General features: G+C 36.4%; 1 non-coding gene across 1 annotated transcript; it reads right to left on the bottom strand.

Annotated features, from left to right (window-relative positions):
- Nucleotides 1-9831: 9831 nt before the first annotated feature.
- On the bottom strand, nt 9832-9937 carry LOC112536099. Its single transcript, XR_003080165.2, has one exon. It is a non-coding gene; the product is annotated as a small nucleolar RNA R71 (small nucleolar RNA).
- Between the last annotated feature and the right edge of the window lie 12310 nt (nt 9938-22247).

The raw sequence follows: 22247 nt of genomic DNA, 5'->3' as shown, positions 1-22247 counted from the left end.
ATGTACTATACCAAGCCAAAAGAGAAATAGCTCTCGCCTAATGAGCTAAGTTGTTAAACGTCGTGCGGAGGTGCAAGAATGGCCGGTAATCAAAGGGTTGGACGCAACCTATGATTTCAAGGAATTAGTGCTGACTGGTGAGGTTAAGTTGCCTGCAAAGTTCAGGATGCCTGAGATGAACAAGTTCATCCAAAGTAATATGTCACCATCATGGAAACTACATAGTTGAGTAGGACCTGAATTGTCAAACTATTTTTGTTATCATTAGAAGGACCTCTGATATGTCTTCGAAAGAGTTCATGACATTCTCTTCACTATAGCTAGGGGTGATCATGGACACTTAGTTTGATGGTAGTGTGTTATTGTAGTTTGGTAGGGGATTTCTTCTAGTATTGGGTTGCTCTAGGTCAGTCGGTTTCTTAGCATTAATGAGGTCCTCAATTTTATGTTTCAGTCAGATACAATTGTCTGTGTGGTGGAGAACTTCGTCGATTGCTGGACAACGTTCACATCCAAAGTCAGCTCCCTCCAGCTTGATAATTCGACCTTCCAACGGTTCGCACAACCTTTCTTTTGTCATTTTCAATTTCTTCAACTAGAAGCCCATCTTCATACAGGTCCATAAAATTCTTCAGGTTCATCATCTGGAACCTTCGATCCATTTAGGAAGAACATTTCAGACCACTATACGAACTTGGTCTTTTTCAAAGGGCTTGTTCTTCATCAATCCAGCCTTACTTCTCCACCTGATCAAGAAATTAAAGAAAGACTCATTTGGTTTTTGCTTAGTGGACTCAAGATCTCTAATTAAGACTTTCAACTGAGTATTATAGTCATATTGCTTAACAAATGAATTACATAGTTCACGACATTCAGCTTTGGAGGATTTTTCTAAACCATGATCCCAGTTTACAATAGGTCCTAGTGACAGTACAAACAGTTTAACAATTTAGGTCCTACTTAGCTGAGTAGTTTCCATGATAGTTATATATTACTTTAGATGAACTTTTGAATTACCAGTCTCGTTGAACTTGTTCATCTCGGGCATCATAAACTTTGCAGGCAACTTATCCTGATCCTTTAGTACCAATTCCTCAAAATCATAGGGCGGGTCCAACCTTTTGATATCCAGCATGCCTTGCATCTTTTCAAGCTTGGCGCTTAAACCACTTACGCCCATTCTCGGTGGTGCGTGCGGCATCCCTTGGTCAACCGCTGGTCCACATACCACATACTCATCAAAATTCTAGAAATTGGGGCACTCCTCTAGGCAAGGTCTTGCAACAAGGCGCAGTTAGGTGAGAGTTGTAGCATTAGACTCAATTACAACTACAACTAGATCAACAACAGCGGGGGGACTAGTAGTGCAATCGGAGCAGCAGGAGGGGCTTGATTCGCAGCCATCCCAGACAAAAGTTGTTAGATTTCCTCTCAGATAACACCGCTTATATCATTAATGATGACATTCTTGAAGATTTCAACATCTTGCTTGTTATCTCTTTCATTGGGCATTTTAGATGTAGCTTGTGTCTCGCCTGTGGGAGCTTGATATATTGGCTTTTCAAGGAGCTCTAACATAATCTGAATTTTCTGTAAGATTGGTATCCTCTTTATCCTTCCACTATCTTATCTCCTCTAACCCAAAAGAGTGTCTATATGGCAAAAATAAAAGGTTAGTATGATACATGTGATGCATAAGATGCATGATGCACGTAATATGCATAAAGGTAGAAGAGAAAAGGGTTAGCATATGTATTAATATACAAAGTATCCTTCCAACCTGATTACTCCTGCATACTGTTCATGATGAGTCTTTCTTTCATAGGATTTTAGGTCTGGGCTTTTTTACAGCAGGGAATAGTAGGTTTGATGCATGTGCCATAAACTCTCAAAGCAGATAAAACAAACAAGGGAATGTTTCCCAATATAAGTATAAAGCCTGAATATTTTAGGCCTGGGGCTTAATTCCATATGCTCTTTGGCTGAGGTTTTCAAATATGTGTGTTTTGAGTACTTATAAGGAGAAACATCTCAAATAGCAAGCATCAAGTTTTCTAGGGAAGATTACTACTGTTACTACCGTGAGTTGAATCTTGAGGATAAAGGCTCACAAAAGTGTTCTTGCTTGCTCGCGTTTTTTTCGAAGAGGTGGAACTTAACCCAGCACAAGGTTATTACCACGAATCACAACCTAGGGTTTCAATGGAACCAAAGAACATAGTGATGCAAGAACCACTCATTAAATAATAAAATTAAAGACAAACATAAACTTGAATCAACTTCTCTTATCCCCAGCAGAGTTACCGCAATAGGCTGTGATTTTAGGCGTGCACCCAATTATCTTTAGCGACTGCATCACTGTAAGACTTTCCAACACTAATCGGGAACACGCTAACTAGTCATGAACGGATGCACGCAGTCAGCTGTAGGATTCATCGGACACTATTTTTACTAATGAGTGAAATTTCTCGATTCTATGAGGAAACTTACGACATAAATCTAGAGATGGATTTGAAAGCCAACTTTCTTATTTGTGTATCTTTGTCTTTAATTTTATTGTTTAATGGACTATTCTCTATAAATGCAATAGTTATATATTACACATCAAGCACCACAACATGTGAGGTCCATTTGAGCCTAGCCCATTTTATTAAAGCCTAGCTCATGCTCAGAATTATTAACCAAACTTACTAGTCAATTATATACAAGGCTTACCTGGTCTAGCTTAATTATAAATTATGCTTTGATTTCCAACCTTTAAACCTAATAGACTACTTTTGTGAAAAGCCTTAAGTTAAGTGATCTTAGGTCTAAATATGGCCCAATTAATTCAATTAACGCATGGAAAAGATCCACTAAGTCTATATGGATTTTAAAATCCAATTATCATTAATTAACCTAATGGACTACAACTTTAATACCAGGTTCAATTTTAAGGCCTATTGTCTATATGTCAATTTTAATTAAGGCAATCACACACAAATATTTGGCATGCATCCTAGATAAAGCAAAAACTAAAGTGCAAACAATAAATCTAGCTATTACAACCCGCCTATAACTAAAAATGAAAGAAAAAATGCCTAAAACTAAGTTAGAGTCCATAAAATTGCCAAAATACATCAAAGACTTAAAAAACCATACTAAAATCATGCAACAGCTTAGCTCTCGGCTTTCCTCACTACGGTTCTTCCTCTCATGCTCAGTCGATCTTCAATGCACTGAGGGTAAATATTCAATTAGAACATATAAAATTAACATTAAAAATGAAATATAATGATAAAACCCTAAAATCAAACTAACAGTAATCAAATACGGAAGATTCTAAGGCAGATCTAAATTTTAATTATACAAGCTTAAAATTTAATTCATCTACATGGAAATACAAATCAATTATATTTACTATTCATTTACTAATCAAATTCAAAATCCAATAAAATCATAATATCATATTCAAAACCTTGTGCGTTCTTATTATCATATTCAAAACCCAATAAAATCAGCAATATTAAATAGAAAGAGATTCTAATCTAATCATGTGAATTATGTGAAACTAACATCAATAATAAAAAAAACCAAAAAAATAATTCCTAATCATGTTTCTATAAACAAATACAAAAGAACCAATTGAGAAGGAATGTTGATAATGTGGATGTAGAGGAACCCTTAAGTTGTCACCGTTGGTTGTTGTTCTGCGAGTCTCATGAGACGAGGAAGTTGTTGAATCAAAGATTGGTTGGGAATCCAGTTATATTTTGGGATTTCAGAAAAGCTTTTGTTGTCCTTCAATGGATTTTCTAATTTGGAGATCTTTCTTAGTGACTTGCTAAAAACCAATTCTCTATATATATCGATGTATCTCTATAGTTTTAGAAAACTTTGAGGAATATGGCTAACCCTAGACCTAGGGTGTATCAATCTATTTATAGCATTAAGGTTAGGAACCCTAGGAAAGATAGATAAGTATTCAATTATTTGAAAAATAAACTATAATTGTCCCTTTCTTTTATCAAATTAATATCAAATAAAAAGGAATTAAATATTTTATATTCAAATAATTATCATTAAAAATATTAAAAATTCTTAATAATTATCATAAATACCTTATAGAAACTTATTTTTACCAATTTTTGGTATTTTAGGTTGAAAATATACATAAAACGACGTTAGATTGAAAAAGCCCAATGTCGCACTATGTGAGCTATTCATAAAAGAGCCTTATATAGTAAAGGATAAAAGTTCCAAAATTTTGACGATTTAGTCCCTAAAATTGTAAAAACTGTTGTTTCATTCATCAAACTTTATTTTTCTATCAATTAGGTTCAAATTGATTCTAGAAAAGTAACTTTAAGTCTAATTATTCCCATCCTTCACTCAAACTCGCCCTTCCTCAATCTTTAAGACTCGAGAAAGGTAGTAACTTTTATCATTGGGTTTTCTGTAATTCCCTCGCTATATAAACCTAGTAAATGGGTGCTAACAGTTTGTATATGTGAATAATAATTCAATCTAAAGATGAGTTTATTATTTGTCATACATTATTATGAGTGTTTGATCGTTACAATAAGAGTACCACTAGCAATTAATATTATTGTCCAAAGACTTGATATTAATATTACACTAGGTATTTTAAGATGGGTTGTGGAATTATTTGAATTTGTTGATGATTGAATTTTGGTCATGATGTGAGTATATTTACGTGGATTATTATGTTCTCTTAATAGCTACTCTTGCTACTTTATTTGCTAACATGAATTCGGTTCCAGTCCTTAATGGTACCTGATAACAGAGCATTATAAGCCAACATGTCATGTCCAAGAAAGATGGGGTCGATTAAGTATAAATTCCACTATAGCTAGGAGTCTTAGAATCTATGTCATGATCAGAGTCTATCTGAAGAATCTGATCCAACCTAGAAATCTTCACATAGCCAAGAGAATAAGTTTTATTATATTTAAGCCGACCTATATCTATGAAGTTCTACTTCTAGTAAGACAAGAAGACTGTTATATTCTATATAAGGAACCACTATACCATATTTATAGGTACAAGCTAATTTACACACTAATTATACTTAAGCCATCCTTTCATAAATTACTAACTTAACCATCAAAGTAAGTGGCCGGAGAACCCCGTTAGATGCTTTATAACCATTCTTGTAAGTATTCCAGAGCTCAAGTCAGCCTTTGGAAGATCTTGTTGATAGCTCAATTCTTGACTGAGTTATTAGTACCAAGTTTCAGGATTGGAAAGAGAACATCCTAGTTGTTCTCGGCTGTATGAATGTTGACCTTGCACTAAGAACTGAGCAACTTGCTTCTCTTATGGGCTCAAGTTCCTCTGATGAGAGAAGATATTATGAGAAGTGGAACCACTCAAACCGCATGAGTCTAATGATCATCAAGCGCGACATTCTAAAGGTTTTTAGGGCTGTGGTATCCTAAGGGATAACCAGTGCCAAATATTTCCTTATTGAGATGGAAAAATCTTTGCCAAAAGCGATAAGTCAAAAACAAGCACACTTCTTCAAAGCTTGATTTCCATGAAGTATAAAGGCAAAGGAAATGTAAGGGAATATATTATGAAAATGTCTAACACTACTTCTCAAACTTAAGGTCTTAAAGCTCGAGATGTCAGAACACTTACTCATGCATTTGGCATTGATTTCTCTTCCTGCATAATTTAATCAATTTAAAATCAGTTACAATTGCCAAAAGGAGAAATTGTCTCTTAATGAGCTTATTTCGTATTATGTGTAAGAAGAAAAAAGGCTAAAGCAAGAGATGACAAAAAGTGCTCACTTGGAAAGCACTAAAAGAAGGAGCGAAAAGAGGAAAACGAGACTAAAGAATAAGAAGTGATGAAGCGGAAGTCCCTGATCAGGTGTGACAGGTTCTTCTTCTAGACATAAGAGATACATGATATCATGATATCTTATGTCTTGCCAAGCAGAAGAAATGTATGTTCCCACTTTGGTATGTTTTGAGGTAAATTTAGCTCGTAACCTAGAAACAAAGCTTGTCGTGCTACTGCTATACTATACTACCACCAATATTTGAATGTATTGGTACAATAGAGGAGATATAAATGGCAAATTAGATATTTAGGTATTTAAAGGTTATTATTGCAGACATCGGGTTACTATTTGATTTGAAAGATGCTTTGTTGTATTTAAATTTGAAATTTAGTTTCAATTTCCTATTTGGACAAGTCTGCATATTATTATTCTTTTGGAAATAATCAATTTACCTTATCTTTAAATTCAAATGTTGTTGGAACTAGTTTGCTTATTGTTTGTGACAATCTATATTTGCTTGATACTATAGCTTCTTATCGTGAATCCTGAAATGTAGAATCACGTGGTATTAAGCATAAATTTGATCATGAAAATTCAATAGCATTATAGCACAAGCGCCTAAGTCACATATATAGAAATAGGGTTGAGTGACTTGTGTCAGATGGGTCTTAAGTTCCATTGACTTCACAGACTTTAATGTCTATGTTGAATGCATTAAATGTAAACAGACCAAATCAAAGAGATTGGGTGCATACAAGGTTGTAGATTTCTTACAATTGATACATACAGATATATGTGGGCCTTATCCTACACCATTTTGGAATGGTCAATAATATTTCATATAATTCATATACGATTACTCTAGATATGCATACTTATATCTCATACATGAAAAATCATTTAAGGCTAAAGTTGAGAATCAACTCAACAAAAGAATAAAGAATGTCAAATCTGATAATGGATGTGAATATTACGGTAGATATGACAGTTCAAATGAACAATGTACAGGACCATTTGCCAAGTACCTAGAGGAATGTGGGATTGTCCCCCAGTACATAATTCTAGGGTCACCTAGCATATAAATGGTGTAGCTGAGAGACAAAAAAATACTCTTAAGGATATGGTGAGGAGTATAATTATCATTCTACTTTGCCAGAATCACCATAGGAAGAGCCTCTAAAGGCGCATATGAGCTTTGGATAGGGTGAAAGCCTAGTCTAAAGCATTTTCATGTATGGGGGTGTCCAGCTGAGGCAAGGCCTTATATGCCAAATGAAAAGAAACTAGAACCTCGAACAATGAGCAACTACTTTATTGGTTATTCCAAGGGATCTAGGGGCTATAAGTTTTATGATCTTAAGTTAAAGACAACTTTTGAGATGGGAACAGCCATGTTCTTTTAAGATATTGAGTTTAGAGGAAAATTAAATTAGAGACTTTGTCTTTGAGGAAGAATCAGTTCTGATGCTTGAACATTCCTATAATTCCTGTTGATGTAGCAAATTCAGAACCTCATCTCTTGTTTAAGATGAGGAAATTGTTCATGAAAAACAAACTTAAACTATTCGTGAGGAACAACTCAACATCCTCAAGAACCAGGCTTCAAGAGCCACTACCTTTGTGATGATCCACTGGAGAGAGAAGAAATGCTATTCCGGATGATTACATATAATTTCTCTAAGAACATAAGGAAAATAATGGTATGATGGAAGATGATCCAATCAACTTCCATTATGCCATGCAAGATTCCAACTTAAAAAAGTGGATTTAAGCAATGAATGATGAGTATAAGTCCATGCAAGATAAGGTTTGGGAACTTGTGCCATTACTAGAAGGTATGAAACCTATTCGTTGTAAATGGATATTTAAAACCAAAAGGGATTCAAAAGATAATATAGAAAGGTATAAGTGATGTGCGTAAAATACACACATCTAAATGGGGTTTTTAAGGCTGGTTTTATGTACACTTGGATGTGAATTGGTCCCAACACTCACCCTATGTATCTGTTTGTGTGCATTAGGTCTAAAAGAAGTCAAAGAGTGATAAAGGGAAGAATCGGAGCGGTTGGACGCCAAAGTTTAAACAAGTCAAGTTTATGCATGGGAAGTCAATACTACTGTTGGTTTTAACAGGTTCCCAACACGTTTTGAAGAGCAAGCTGTGTTCCCAACATGGGAACTAAAACGGGCCGTGTTGGGTGCATTTGACAACAGGAAAAAGAAGCATTAAGGAGCACGACCACAGAAAGTAAAACGGCCATCAGCACGGGGCCATGTTCCCAACACGCCCACCAATACCAGGCTGTGTTCCTAACATGGGCATAAACATGACCATGTTCGCGGTAGCTGGACGACTTAATTAAAAGAAAGGAAAGAGGGAAACGCGAAAAGAAAGTAGGGTTAGGACGTCCCAAACTCATTTCTTTCTCTCTCTAAGGGTTTTCTAAGCTGGAACTAAGGAAAAAGGAGACTTGGACCAAGGTTTCAATTCGATTCTCTTCGTAGATTGAAGATTGGAGAGGTTCATTGACTGGTCTCAATTCGAGCAAGAGGAACAAGAATCGATTCAAGATTAGGCAAGAGGAAATGGAGCTGTTTACTCTCATCCAAGGGTGTATTCAGATTTCTCTACCTTTACTCATTTTTGTAATTGAATTCTTATGGGTTTTGATAATGAACATGATTAGCTAAACTTGTTAACCCATTGGGGTTCTTTATCTAGGGATTTTTGTACTTAACTTTTGAATTGAATGTATTGATTTTCAATATTGATTTGCAATGGATGTGCTTATTGATTTGTTCTTCATATCTTATTGAGTGATTATTGGAATTCGAATGTTCTTGAGAAAGACGTTTAGGTTTGGATTGTCCTTTGCAAACTATAATTGAATTTGCCTAGAGATAGGGTGTTCGTTCTACCGGATTGAGAATTAACAACTCTCAATAGTGTTAAATGGCACATAATGCTAATTTGGATAATTAGAATTAGGAAGAGATTTCAACCTAATTAATCTAAGTTAAGATGTTAGTGTCCTTGAGAAAGGCGTTAATTACGTAGAGATTTTCCCACGGAAATTGAATTCAATCAATCAATTCCATCTTTAATTTCCATTCCCTAGATAACAATTAGAGTAGCCGTAATTAGATAACAATTAGAGTAGATTTAGTTCATTTCGTATTTAGCATTCAATGCCATTTTTAAGATTAGATAACAGAGAAGATTGAGTAGGTTTAGGTTCACACATTCTTTGGGGAATACTACACTTGGTACTCGCCATTAGCTATACTCCACCGATAGGTACACTACCTTTGGTCGTGTCTTGCTTGACTTAGCAACCATCAAGTTTTTGGTGCCGTTGCCGGGGAACGGTTTTCTATGAACTAAATTGAAATTTTGATATTTGTTAGTCTAGTCATTTCTCTTTTTGTTTGTAGTTTGTTTTCTGTGTATAGTTTTTATTCTTATTTTGTTTGTTGGTGTTGTTGTTCTTTATTGTGCTCAGGTAGTTTATGACTAGAAACTCTAATCCTGATCTTACAGAGCCTTTACCTGAACCCGAGCGCTCTCTTAGATTATTAAGGAGGCGTTTGCAGACAGTAGAGGAGGAGATTGGAGCAGAGATTCCTATTCTTGGAACTAGTGAGATGGAGAACCACAATGCAAATGGGGGTGATGATGATAGGACCATGTACGAGTTTGATAGGCCCTCTCTAGCAGGGATGCAAACTGGGATAGTGAGGCCTCTCGTGGCGGCCAATAATTTTGAAATAAAGCAGAATGTTATCTAGATGATCCAGAATACGGTGCAATTTGGAGGATTGGCGAGCGAAGATCCGAACTAGCATATCGCCAACTTCTTGGAGATATGTGATACCTTTAAGACTAATGGAACAACCGATGATGCCATATGGTTGAGGCTGTTTCCTTTCGAGGATAAAGCTAAAAAGATGGGTCGCAACCTGCCACCCAAAATGATCACACGGACTTTTGGCTGAAAAATTTTTGAATAAGTATTTTCCTCCTGCTAAGACTACTCAAATGCAAAATAACATATCTTCTTTTGTGCAGGGTGAAGGAGAATCAATGTACAAAGCCTGGGAGAGCTTCAAGGACTTGTTAAGGTGTTGCCCACACCATGGTCTTCCTCTCTGGATGTAAGTGCAGACATTCTATAGTGGCATGAATACGACCACTAGACAAATGGTAGATGCAGCTGCAGGGGGAGCTATCAATAGCAAAACACCTGAGCAAGCCCAGGATTTAATAGAAGAGATGGCCACCAACACTTATCAGTGGCAAACTCCACGGGCTAGAGGTCTAAAACCCGCTATATAATAAGAGATGTATCCTACGTACAAGTAGAGCTACTTTCTAAAAAGATAGAACAACTCAGATGCCTATTCCGAAGTAGCTCAAATTAATGAATTGTAATGCGGGAGGTATGTTTGCATCTTCTATGCCTACTAATGTTTCTAACGTTGAGCATGTTGATTATGTAGGTAGGCAGCAAAATGATCCCTACAGCAGTACATACAACCCAGGGTGGAGGAATCATCCTAATTTTAGATGGAGAAATTCTAATAACCAAGGTTCACCAGGATATCAGAGGTTGCATCAGTAGCAACCTATGCATTATGTTCCCCATCAACTAGGAGGGAGTCAACAGAAAAAGGCTAGCTTGGAAGAGTTGATGACGAAGTTCATTGCAACTTCAGAGAAAAGATTTCAACAAACGGACACTGCCATTCGGAATCAACAAACTTCAATTTAGAACTTGAAAATCAAATTTGGGCTTAGATGATGGTCGAGAGGCAACAAGGTGTGCCTCCAAGCAACATGTCTAATCTAAGGGAGCATGCCAAAGCAATTACTTTGAGATCAGGTAAGGAACTTCCTAGTCCATCTATGCCTTTTACTAATGATGATTCTAATGTGCAGGTGGATGAGTCGAAAAAGGAAGACCCCCTAAATGACTGCTCAGTGATAAAGGAGGTAGGGGTGCAGAGACAACCAGGAGGTTTGCCTAACGGGAGACTAGCCCAAATGAATTTGACTTTCTTTTTTTTTTTTTTGCTCTCAAGAATTCCGTCCATGCTGAGATGCAATGGGCAAACAGCCGAGATTGGCTTTGTTCTAATTGTGATCTCAGTCCAAGTGTCTGGGGAAAAGTTATCATTCTAGGTGGTCCAACCCTTTGTTCATTAAGGAGGACAAAAAGAAGAGCCTGAGGAGAAAGGAAAGGAAGCAGTTGAAGAAAAGGAGGATTCGAAGAAGATCCTCTTGAGGCCATACCAACCTCCCATTCCATATCCTGCAAAACTCAAACAGGATAAAGTTGATCAGCAATTCGGTAAGTTTTTAGATCTTTTTAAACAATTGCGGATTAACTTGGCTTTTGTTGAAGCTATTTTGCAGATGCCAAAGTATGCGAAGTTTTTAAAGAAGATTCTAAGCAACAAGAGGAAGTTAGAGGATTTAGGATTGGTGACCTTGAATGCAGAATGCTCGGTGTTTTGTGCAAGATTCCAAATAAACCATACGACCCAGGGAGTTTTACTATACCTTGTTTGATTGGGATAAATTGAAATTGCTGGCATTAGCTGATTTGGGAGCTAGCATCAATTTTATGCCTAGCTCATTGTTTGAGGAGTTATGACTAAGCACTTCTAAGCTAACTCCTACTAGGATGAGTATACAACCAGCGTATGAATTGTTGGCACCCGTGATTATAGAGGATGTGCTAGTTAAGGTTGACAAATTTATATTTCCTGTGGATTTTATTATTATGGATATGGATGGTGAGAGTGATGTTCCATTGATCTTAGGTAGACCATTTTTAGCTACATCTAGAGCTTTGATAGATGTTAGTAACAGAAAGCAAGAACTTAGGGTAGATGATGAGAGCATTACGTTTAATTTGACTAAATCCTTGAGACACCCATATGAGCACGATGGTACTGTGTGTTTGATTGATGTTATTGATGATATTATGGAGTCTCAATTGCAGGAAATGTTGATTGATGATCCTTTACAAGTGGCAATGCAAGAAAATGAGGATAATTTGTCTAATGAACAAGTGTTGGAGTAGCTAGAGCACTTATTAGCTGCTAATTTTAATGATGAAAATACTGATGGTTTTGTTGATCTTGACAAGTCGAGAGAAAAAGTCAAAGCCTTCTTTGAGGAGCCCCATTCTTGAATTGAAAGAGTTGCCAAGCGACTTAATGTATGCCTACTTAGATGAAGCAAAGCGCCATCTATCATTATTTCCGCCTATCTCACATGATGGAGGAGAGAGGGAGATGGTGTATTTGAGAAGGTATGCAAAGGCATTTGTGTATAAGATGGTCGACATACCGTGGATAAACCCGAGTTACTACCTTCATAAGATTTTGATGGAGGATGAGTTCAACGTGTGCCCCACCACAAAGGAGCTATGAACCCTCATATGAAGGAGGTGGTTAAAAAGGAGGTAATTAAACTTCTTGATGCATGTTTAATTTATCTTATTTCTGACAGTTCTTGGGTGAGTCCTGTGTAGGTGGTTCCCAAGAAAGGGGGCATGATTGTGGTGAAAACGAAAAGGATGAGTTGATTCCTACAACAGAGGCACGTCAGCATAGACTAATGCCATCGACTAAACTCGACGCTTGAATGGGACCATTTCCCTTTCCCTTTTTTATTGATCAAATTCTCGAGAGGCTTTCATGTAACACCCCCATCACATGCTAACCAATAAACATTAGCCAGGAAGCATACAAGCTTAATCCATAGACACCAATTAAGCTTAATTTGGACTTATATAACCCATGTTATGCCTAAAATACGAACATCAAGGTCATTGAATTTCTACGTTTTCTATCTTAACATACTTAAACTTAAATCAAGCTTAATCTTTATGCAATCATTCAATACTCTACTAATTCATGATAATCGGACCTTTAATTAATCAATGAGAGCATCAAATGAAGTTTTTCCAATTTGTAATCAAGAACCCTAATGACAAATTAATAACACTCAAGTAACAACTTACCAATTCAAATTGGGTTGCTTTGCTGCTATATGAAACTTAAATCCTTTAAAGCTTTTAGCTTGGCTCCTTCAATAGTTGGCAAAATCCTATCTTAATCTTAAGTTTTCTAGGTATTCCACTCCTCTCTCTTATTCCAAATTTTGTGTTTTTGGCCATGTACGAATTTTAGAGAAATGAAGAGGTAAAATGAGCTTGCTCATGGTTCCAATTTCCAATATTCCTCTCTTAATGCCACCACCTACTAAACTATTTTTATCACCCTAAATTAATTCTTACTAACCATATATAGGTACTAACTTTTAATTGTATCTTTTAAGTCCAATCTATTTACCCAACCTTCAACTATTGGTTCAATTAAGTCTTAAGGCTTAATACACATAACCCAAGTACTTAATCAACTTATCTAAATTAATAATCTAATATCATGCTTCTTATTCTCTACTTATAATTAATATATATATGTTCTCATAAAATAAAAATATCATTGATATACCATCATATGCCCAATGATTAAATGTAAATGCACATAACATGGATGATGAGAAAATGCAAAGCTATACTAACTCTCTTCCTTCCTTAAGTGAAATTTCGAATTTAATAACTCACCAACATTGGAATAGCTTCCGACATGTCTCACTCATCTGCTCCACTTCCCCAAAGTTGCTTTCTTGTGAATGATGACTCCACTTAATTTTGACCATAGGAATGTCTTTCTTTCTCAATTTCTTAACCCTTCCGATCAAGAATTTCTACTCGGCTCTTCCACATATGTCAACTTTTCCGTGATTTCTATCTCCGGCTCCGGAATGATATGACTAGGATCCGATCTATATCGCCTTAACATAGAAACGTGAAAAACATCATGAATAGAAGACAACTCAGGGTAATGCTAACCTATAAGCCAATGGTCCAACTCTTTCAATAATTTCATTCAAGGTCCACATACCCCTGACCTGACTCAATTTCCCTGTTTACCAAACCTTAATATTCCTTTCCATGGTGATACCCGCAAGAAAACTTTATCACCCACAATATATTCCATTTCCTTGATGCAAATCAAGGTAACTCTTTGTCAGTCCGTACTTTCAAATTCTTTTTAACTATCTCTATTTTATCCACTGTTTCTTGTACCAATTCTGACCGGACCTTCAACATCCCAAAGATAATCGGACTTACATTTTCTCCATACAAGCTTCATAAGGAGCCATACCGATACTAGAATGAAAACCGTTGTTATTATCAATTCCATCGTGTGGTATGTAATCATCCAGCTACCCTTGAACTCAAGTGTGCAAGCCTTCATCATATCTTCTAATGTCCGAATAGTTCTTTCCGATTGCCCATCCGTGTTTGAGGATGAAAAGTCAACTTGAAATGAAGCTTAGTACCATATGCTTTCTCAAACTCTCCCGGAAGCGAGAAGTAAATCCTGATCCCTATCTCGATACAATAGATATAGGCACACCATGCAATCTAACAATCTCGGAAATATACAATTCAAAGAAGTTTATCAAGTGAATCTCTTGTTAATTGTAAGAAATGAGCACATTTAGTAAGTCGATCAACAATTACCCAAATAGCATCATGCTTGTTAAATGTACGCGGCAATCCCATAACAAAATCCATAGTAATCTTATCCCACTTCCACACAGGTATAGATAAAGAATGAAGTTTACTGCAGGTGCACAGTGCTCTCCTTTCCTGATGTCAAACACTTACTCACACAAATTCTGCCCACATCCTTCTTCATTGTCATTACACCAATAATAAGGCTTCAAATTTTTGTACATTTTGGTACTTCCAGGATGCATTGCATAAGGTATAGTGCGTCTCATGCATGTCCTTCCTTCTCAAATCCCCTACATCGTGTACACATACCGATTTCTATTCAATAACACACCATCATCTTTCAACACAAATTGTGTATTCTTTCCTTCTTGCACTCTACCCTTCATCCTTTGCAAATAAGAATCTTCACCTGCGTGTCTTTAATTTTATCTCCAATCAAAGGCTTTACTTGTAATGTGGCTAACAGATCATCGTCATAAACATAAAACTTCACATCCATAGCTCTAAGTGCAACTAAATATTCTACATTGTAACAAATCATACTTGAAAAATTTTCCACTGACTTCCTACTTAAAGCATCGGCAACATTTGCTTTTCCAGGGATGATAATCAATAGTGCAATCATAATCCTTCGGAAGCTCAATCCATCTTCGTTGTCTCGAGATTCAACTCTTCTGCTGGTAGGGATATATTTCAAACTCTTATGATCGGTGAAATATCCGAAATGTCTCCTCATATAAATAATGTCGCCATATCTTTATCATTTAACGCTTAATTCAAGATCATGTGTAGGATAATTCAGCTCATGAGGTCGCGAATTGTCTTGAAGCATAAGCTATAACCTTCCCATGCCGCATTAAGACACATCCAAGTCCTTGCCTAGAAGCATCGATATACAACATAACCTCCATTTCGGATGGCAATGCGAGTAGTATAGTAAGCCTTTTCTTCAACTCTTGAAAATTTTGATCACATAACTCCGTCCACCTTTGGAATGGCACATTCTTCTTTAACAAAGTCATTAGAGGCTTAGCAATAACTGAAAAATCTTTTACAAATCTTCTATAATAGCCCGGCCTAACCTAAGAAAACTTTGAAGTTCGGGGAAACATTTCTAGGCGGTTCCATTCAATAATTGCTTTAATCTTTGATGAATCACACTCCATGTTTAGAAATAATATGCCCTAAGAATGCAATTTCTCTCCATCCAAAACTCGCATTTGTTGAATTTTATTGTGCTTCCTCAAAATCAGAACAATTCTCGTGTTATTCATGTTCTTCTGGCTTCTAGAGTAAATCAGAATATCATCAATGAACATAATAACAAAGTGATCTAAATATGGTCGGAAAGTCTTGTTCATCGTTGACATAAAATAAGTGAGGAGCATTTGTTAAACCAAATGGCATCACAATAAATTCATAGTGCCCATACCTTGTTCAATGTCGCCTCGGCAATAGATTTCTCTTCAACCCGGAGTTGCCAATAACCCGATCTTAAATCAATTTTAGAGAACACAGCTTGCACTTTTAACCGATCAAGCAAATCATCAATTCTCGGCAATGGATATTTATTCTTCAACGTAATCCTATTCAATTGCCTATAATCAATACATAATCGTATACTACCATCCTTTTCTTCACAAATGTATAATCTGGTGCTCCCCAAGGTGAAGATGCATTCCAGATGAAAAACCTTTATCAAGTAACTCTTCTAATTGCTTCTTTAATTCTTTTCAATTCTAATGGAGCCATTTTGTATGGTGCAATGGAAATAAAAGTGCGAATGCAGTGGATGATGTCAATCTCAAAATCAACCTCTCGATTTGGTGGCAAACCAGTGCAAATCATCTAAGAATATGTTAGGAAATTCTCCGACCAACGAAATGTCTAATACCCCTGGACTGACCTTAGTAGTATCTATAAAACTAATTAGATATGCTTCACATCCATTTTAATTAATCGACACGTATCATCGGCCGAAATCAAACAATTAGGAATTGTCTTCCTTTCACCCACCATTACTATTTTCATTTCTCCTTGTATTTCCATAGCCACTTCCTTCATTTTACAATCAACAATAGCATGATTTCTTGACAACCAATCCATCCCCAAAATAACATCAAACTCTCTAAGATTAATAACAACCAAATCCGCATGTAGTTTGACACTATCTACTACTACAAGACATGATCTCACTATCGATTATTCTCGTGATAATACCCAAAGTATATGATACATATATATCATAACCTAATGCCTCTATATTAGCATGAACATGCGCGATGCAAAATCATGTGATATGAATGAACATGTGGATCCAGGATCAATAAGAACATGTGCATCGGAATCATGAATAGAAAGTATACCGATAACAATTTCAGGTGCTACAAATGCTTCATTTCTAGTAGTAGCAAATACTCTAAATTGTAGCCAACTTGTGGTTGACCAATTTGTTACGATGGTGTTGCTGAAATAGTTAAACCTCCACCCCTCTTCCTCCCGCCTCGTCAAACCAGAATATTTTCACCAACACTACTCCGACCCACTGTATAAGATTCTCCATTATTTCTTCCCATAGGACAATCTCTAGAATAATGTCCCGGCCTACTACAAGTAAAACATACTATTGGTCTAGGTCTGACATTCTCCAGATGTCTCCCTGCTCTGTAATGGACAAATAGGAGCAAACCTCACTTGGTCAAACTTGTCCTCCCTCAAGTCCGGATGAATTGTATCCACCTCTCTATAAGGTCGTGGGAGGACTACTGACTCCACTAGACGATAACTATTCGGAGCTCTAAACTCTAAACGCGAGAGAAATACTAATATGTCTTGGAGGATTACTATAAGCACCAATGATCTTCTTCTTTTAGCTTCCATAGTATTCCTTTCAAATGATGTTTCTTGACTCTCAAGCAGCTTCAATTGAGCATTGTAATTATGAGGTTTCACCGCCATTTTCTCACGAATGTCAAGCCTCGAACCCATCTCAATTTCTTCCTTTTCAGCTCTGCTATTCTTCCGGTGCATACTTACATAATCTACAATTGAAGTTCAGAATGCAGTACATATATCATTCTGTTTCAACCGAAGAAATTCAAGCTTCTCGCTCTATAAATTTACGGAGTATTACTTCAGAATTCTCTCGAGAAATCATTCCAAGTCAAATTGATTGGTCGATCTTGCCTCTTAAAAGCCTGCTTCCCACCAATCAAGTGCATCTTTTTCTATTAAAGATATTGTATAAGCCTTTGTTCGGATGTGCAATTAAATCTATCCAACACCCTTCTCCACGATTTCATAACCATTCCTCGACCTCGCTAGGATTAGTAGTACCTTGAAAAACATTAGCACCTTGTTTCCTAACTCTTTCATAATTCTTTATCTATCGACAATTTGTTGTCGAGTGCTATGTTCATTTGCGCTCCGCTGCATCAGTAAAAATCCATAAACTGTTCCATAACATTTTGTACATTTCGATAGAATGTAGCTCATGCTCATCATGTTGATCATGTTCGGATGCATTTTCATGACCATGCACAGACTCTAATGACTTATCTGGGCCGATATGGTTCTCCTTGTCTCTCCATCTATATATATGAAATGCAAATATTCAATCAAGTTCAAAGAACATATATCATATGCTTAATGATGTGCAACATGAATCTACTCCCAATGAATCTAATCCCTGCTCGATACCACTAAAATGTAACACCCCATCACATGCTAACCAATAAACATTGTGGAAGCATACAAGTCAGAGAATATATACTGTGTAGATAGGTCAATATGTAGGTTGTTAAGAATCCAGACACAAGGTTATTAACATATAAACATATAATTATACTTAAACATCATTTAACAAGTATTACAAACATCTTCTTATGCCTTATAAGGCATACCATATATATAATGCACATAACATACAAAATGCATCGGGAGGAGACTTCACAACCGGCCCAACTTGGCAAAGCTAGACTTTGATACAACCAACGGATGCACTACTATTTACAAACTGAAAAGAAAAATTTTGGAAAGGGTGAGCCCCAGCTCGATAGATAAATAATCAACATAATCTATATCACATACACTTAATACAATTTCCACCCAATCACATAACTTTCCATGATATTCATAGTTTAGGTATAAAGTCATACCATTCTACTCAATTCATTACAACCATCATAGAAGAAATACAATTCAACAATTATGGTTAGTTCTCACGGCTTGTGGATCCCCTTTAATGTGCTGCTCCGCCTCATCCTCACATATCACACACGTGCCTCATCTCACATTATACACTTTTATAGCCTCTCTGAGGCTTTAGCCTCCCAAGGCTTTATATATATATCTTTTTTTTCGCGGGGAATCTACCATTCACATGCACATATGCAATTAACATCACAATTCAATCACACTTATATCATATTTCAGCAATAACAATTGTTCCACTCAACACCAATCATTTCCATCTCAGTCATTCAAACATAAACAATATTAGCAAACGCAATCATTTGCGAACATTTGATTAAATATATGAACATAGCAAATATTAACTATTTACTTACTCAAAATATACTTATTCCTTTAGCATATAAGAACCTCCTTTCTCCACAACTTCCCTGCCTGCCTTGAGTACACCAGTACCACACATCACATTCACATTTCTCACATTGCATATATACAATATTCATGTAAATGCGAGTTCTAATGCATTACAAGATCATCCCCTCTCTAATTCATAGGTCTAACTCTTCCTCTAAGACTCTCAATTACTGTTTTAATATCCTATAAACATTTCCCATCTAGTTAAATACCAATTTAACTCAAATTAACATCAATAAATTGCATAAAACTAATCTCCAACATTTCTGTTTTCTAGACAGAATTTAGTACCAAGGTATATTTATTGCTGGGCAAAATTGGCTTAATAAAAAAATCTCATATTAAATAGAAATATCCATTTATGCGTCTAGTTTCATCTCCAAGAAGAATTACTCAATTCCGACTTCTATAGATTTAATTATTTTCAAATTACTGAGCAAGGGTCATACAGCTAGTTGTACCCGAGCAGCAATCTGTTTGCTCAATTTAAGCAACCAAAACGGCAAAAATAGCGAAATCACAAAACTACAAAGTTATAGAGGACTCTTTAAAATTTCCATAGACACAAATTAAGCTTAATTTGGACTTATATAACCCATGTTATGCCTAAAATACAGAACATCAAGGTTGCTGGAATTTTGACAGTTTTCTATCTTAACATACTTAAACTTAAATCAAGCTTAATCTTTATGCAATCATTCAATACTCTACTAATTCATGATAATCAGACCTTTAATTAATCAATGAGAGCATCAAATGAAGTTTTTCCAATTTGTAATCAAGAACCCTAATGACAAATTAATAACACTCAAGTAACAACTTACCAATTTCAGCTTTTGGGTTGCTAATATGCTGAAATCCTTTAGCTTTAGCTTGGCTCCTTCAATAGTTGGCAAAATCCTATCTTAATCTTAAGTTTTTCTAGGTATTCCACTCCTCTCTCTTATTCCAAATTTTGTGTTTTTGTCCATGTACGAATTTTAGAGAAATGAAGAGGTAAAATGAGCTTGCTCATGGTTCCAATTTCCAATATTCCTCTCTTAATGCCACCACCTACTAAACTATTTTTATCACCCTAAATTAATTCTTACTAACCATATATAGGTACTAACTTTTAATTGTATCTTTTAAGTCCAATCTATTTACCCAACCTTCAACTCTTGGTTCAATTAAGTCTTAAGGCTTAATACACATAACCCAAGTACTTAATCAACTTATCTAAATTAATAATCTAATATCATGCTTCTTATTCTCTACTTATAATTAATATATATCTGTTCTCATTAAATAAAAATATCATTGATATACCATCATATGCCCAATGATTAAATGTAAATGCACATAACATGGATGATGAGAAAATCACGCAAAGCATTCGTGCCATATGTATTATTGTTTCGATCGTGTTACTTTTGATTCCATAGCACCTTGAAGACCAAGAAAGCGACATTCACTTGTCCTTATGGCACTTTTGCCTATAGGAGGATGCGTTATGGCTTATGTAATGTGCGCGACCTTCGATGGTGGTGTGACTAGCCATGTTCCATGACATGATAGAGGAGTCGATGGAGGTCTTCATGGATGACTTCTCCTCTCGTTCTGGTAACTCTTTTTCCCATTGTTTGCATAATTTAGAAAGGATGTTAGCTAGGTGTGTTGAAGCTAACCTTGTGTTGAATTGGGAAAAATGTCATTTTATGGTCCAAGAGGGTATAGTGTTAGGACATAAAGTGTCAAATGCAGGGATGGAAGTAGATAGAGCTAAAGTGGAAGTTATAAGTAAGCTACCCCCGCTGTTAGTGTTAGAATTTAAAGGGCATGTGGTTTATAGAAGGTTCATTAAGGACTTTTCTAAGATTGTTAGGCCTTTAACTCAATTCTATAATAAAAGACGCGTTTTGTATTTGATGATGATTATTTAGCGACTTTTGAGTTATTAAAAGGAAAAATAACCACACGGCTCCCATCATGGTTTCTCCCGATTGGGAGCCGCCCGAGCTTATGATGCTAGTGATTTTGCGATTGGAGCTATTTTAGGCCGGTAGGAGAAGAAGTTCCAACCTATTTACTTTAGTATGTGCCACGGATGCCCAAGAACACTATACCACCACAGAGAAGGAGCTCCTAGCTATCATGTTCGCCTTTGATAAATTCCGTTCTTACCTTGTGATGTCAAAGACAATCGTTTACATGGATCATTTTGCTTTAAGGTATTTATTTTCAAAGCATGATTCTAAGCCTGGATTGATTCATTGGGTTCTTTTATTGCAGGAATTTGACTTGGAAATTAAGGACAAACGAGGAGTCGAAAATCTGCGTGAACCATCTTTCTCGATTGGAGAACCCGCACTTGGAGGAGCTTAATGAGCAAGAGATAGATGACTTCTTTCCGGATGAGCACTTATGCTCAATGCAGGTAACTAATGATATTCCTTGGTTTTCTGATTATGCTAATTATTTGGCTGCAAGGGTACTTGATGAGCATAGTTTTACACATATTTGCTTGCATATTATTGCGTATGTTCTTAGCAATTATTGTGCTTTTATTCCCAAATCACCCGTGTTTTGTGTTCTTTTGCATTTCAGGAACATTTATAGGACCGTCATCGGTGTTTAAGAATTTATAGATCAATACGTGCGGAAACGGACGAGAATTCATCAAGATCGGACAAAAGCCCAAATGCATACATTGAGCATGGCCTAGACTCTGGCCGTGCACAACCATTGGCTTTGATTCTTGAAATTGGCACTTGCAGTGCGTAGGCCACCACTAGACGCCCGGTCAAGACGCCCTGAGTAAAACACCAGAGAGGGCTTGAACGGTGTGTGAAACTTGGTGGTGAGATCCATTAGCAGTCTGTGCGCCTTGACGTCTTTGCTCAGAAGACGCCTCGACCACTACCCGTCGTGAGTTAAATATATAAGAAAAATGAATTTTTCTTAGAGAAAAAAGGAGAAGGAGTGACATGAGCTCGTACGTCCGCATTTCGCATCGAGAGCGGTAGAGCATGCGGGGGTAAGAATCCTCCCGGAATCACAAGCTGTCCAGCAGGTGCATACAAAGCAATCAAGAGGGCATTGGGAGATTAATCAAAGTGTAGATCCAGTTTGGGCTGTTCATCCAATTCGAGAAAAAAAGGTGTACATGTTTTATTTTCATTATTCTTTCATTGTAATTGATTTCCTAGATTGTTTTAAACATGAACATGTTTAGCTAGACTGATTTAATCCATTGGGATTTCTTT

The sequence above is a fragment of the Ricinus communis genome, chromosome 5 (assembly GCF_019578655.1).
Source record: "Ricinus communis isolate WT05 ecotype wild-type chromosome 5, ASM1957865v1, whole genome shotgun sequence".
Classification (NCBI taxonomy): Eukaryota; Viridiplantae; Streptophyta; class Magnoliopsida; order Malpighiales; family Euphorbiaceae; genus Ricinus; species Ricinus communis.
The sequence above is the reverse complement of the archived record's forward strand: the minus strand, read 5'-3'. Positions and strand labels throughout refer to the sequence as shown.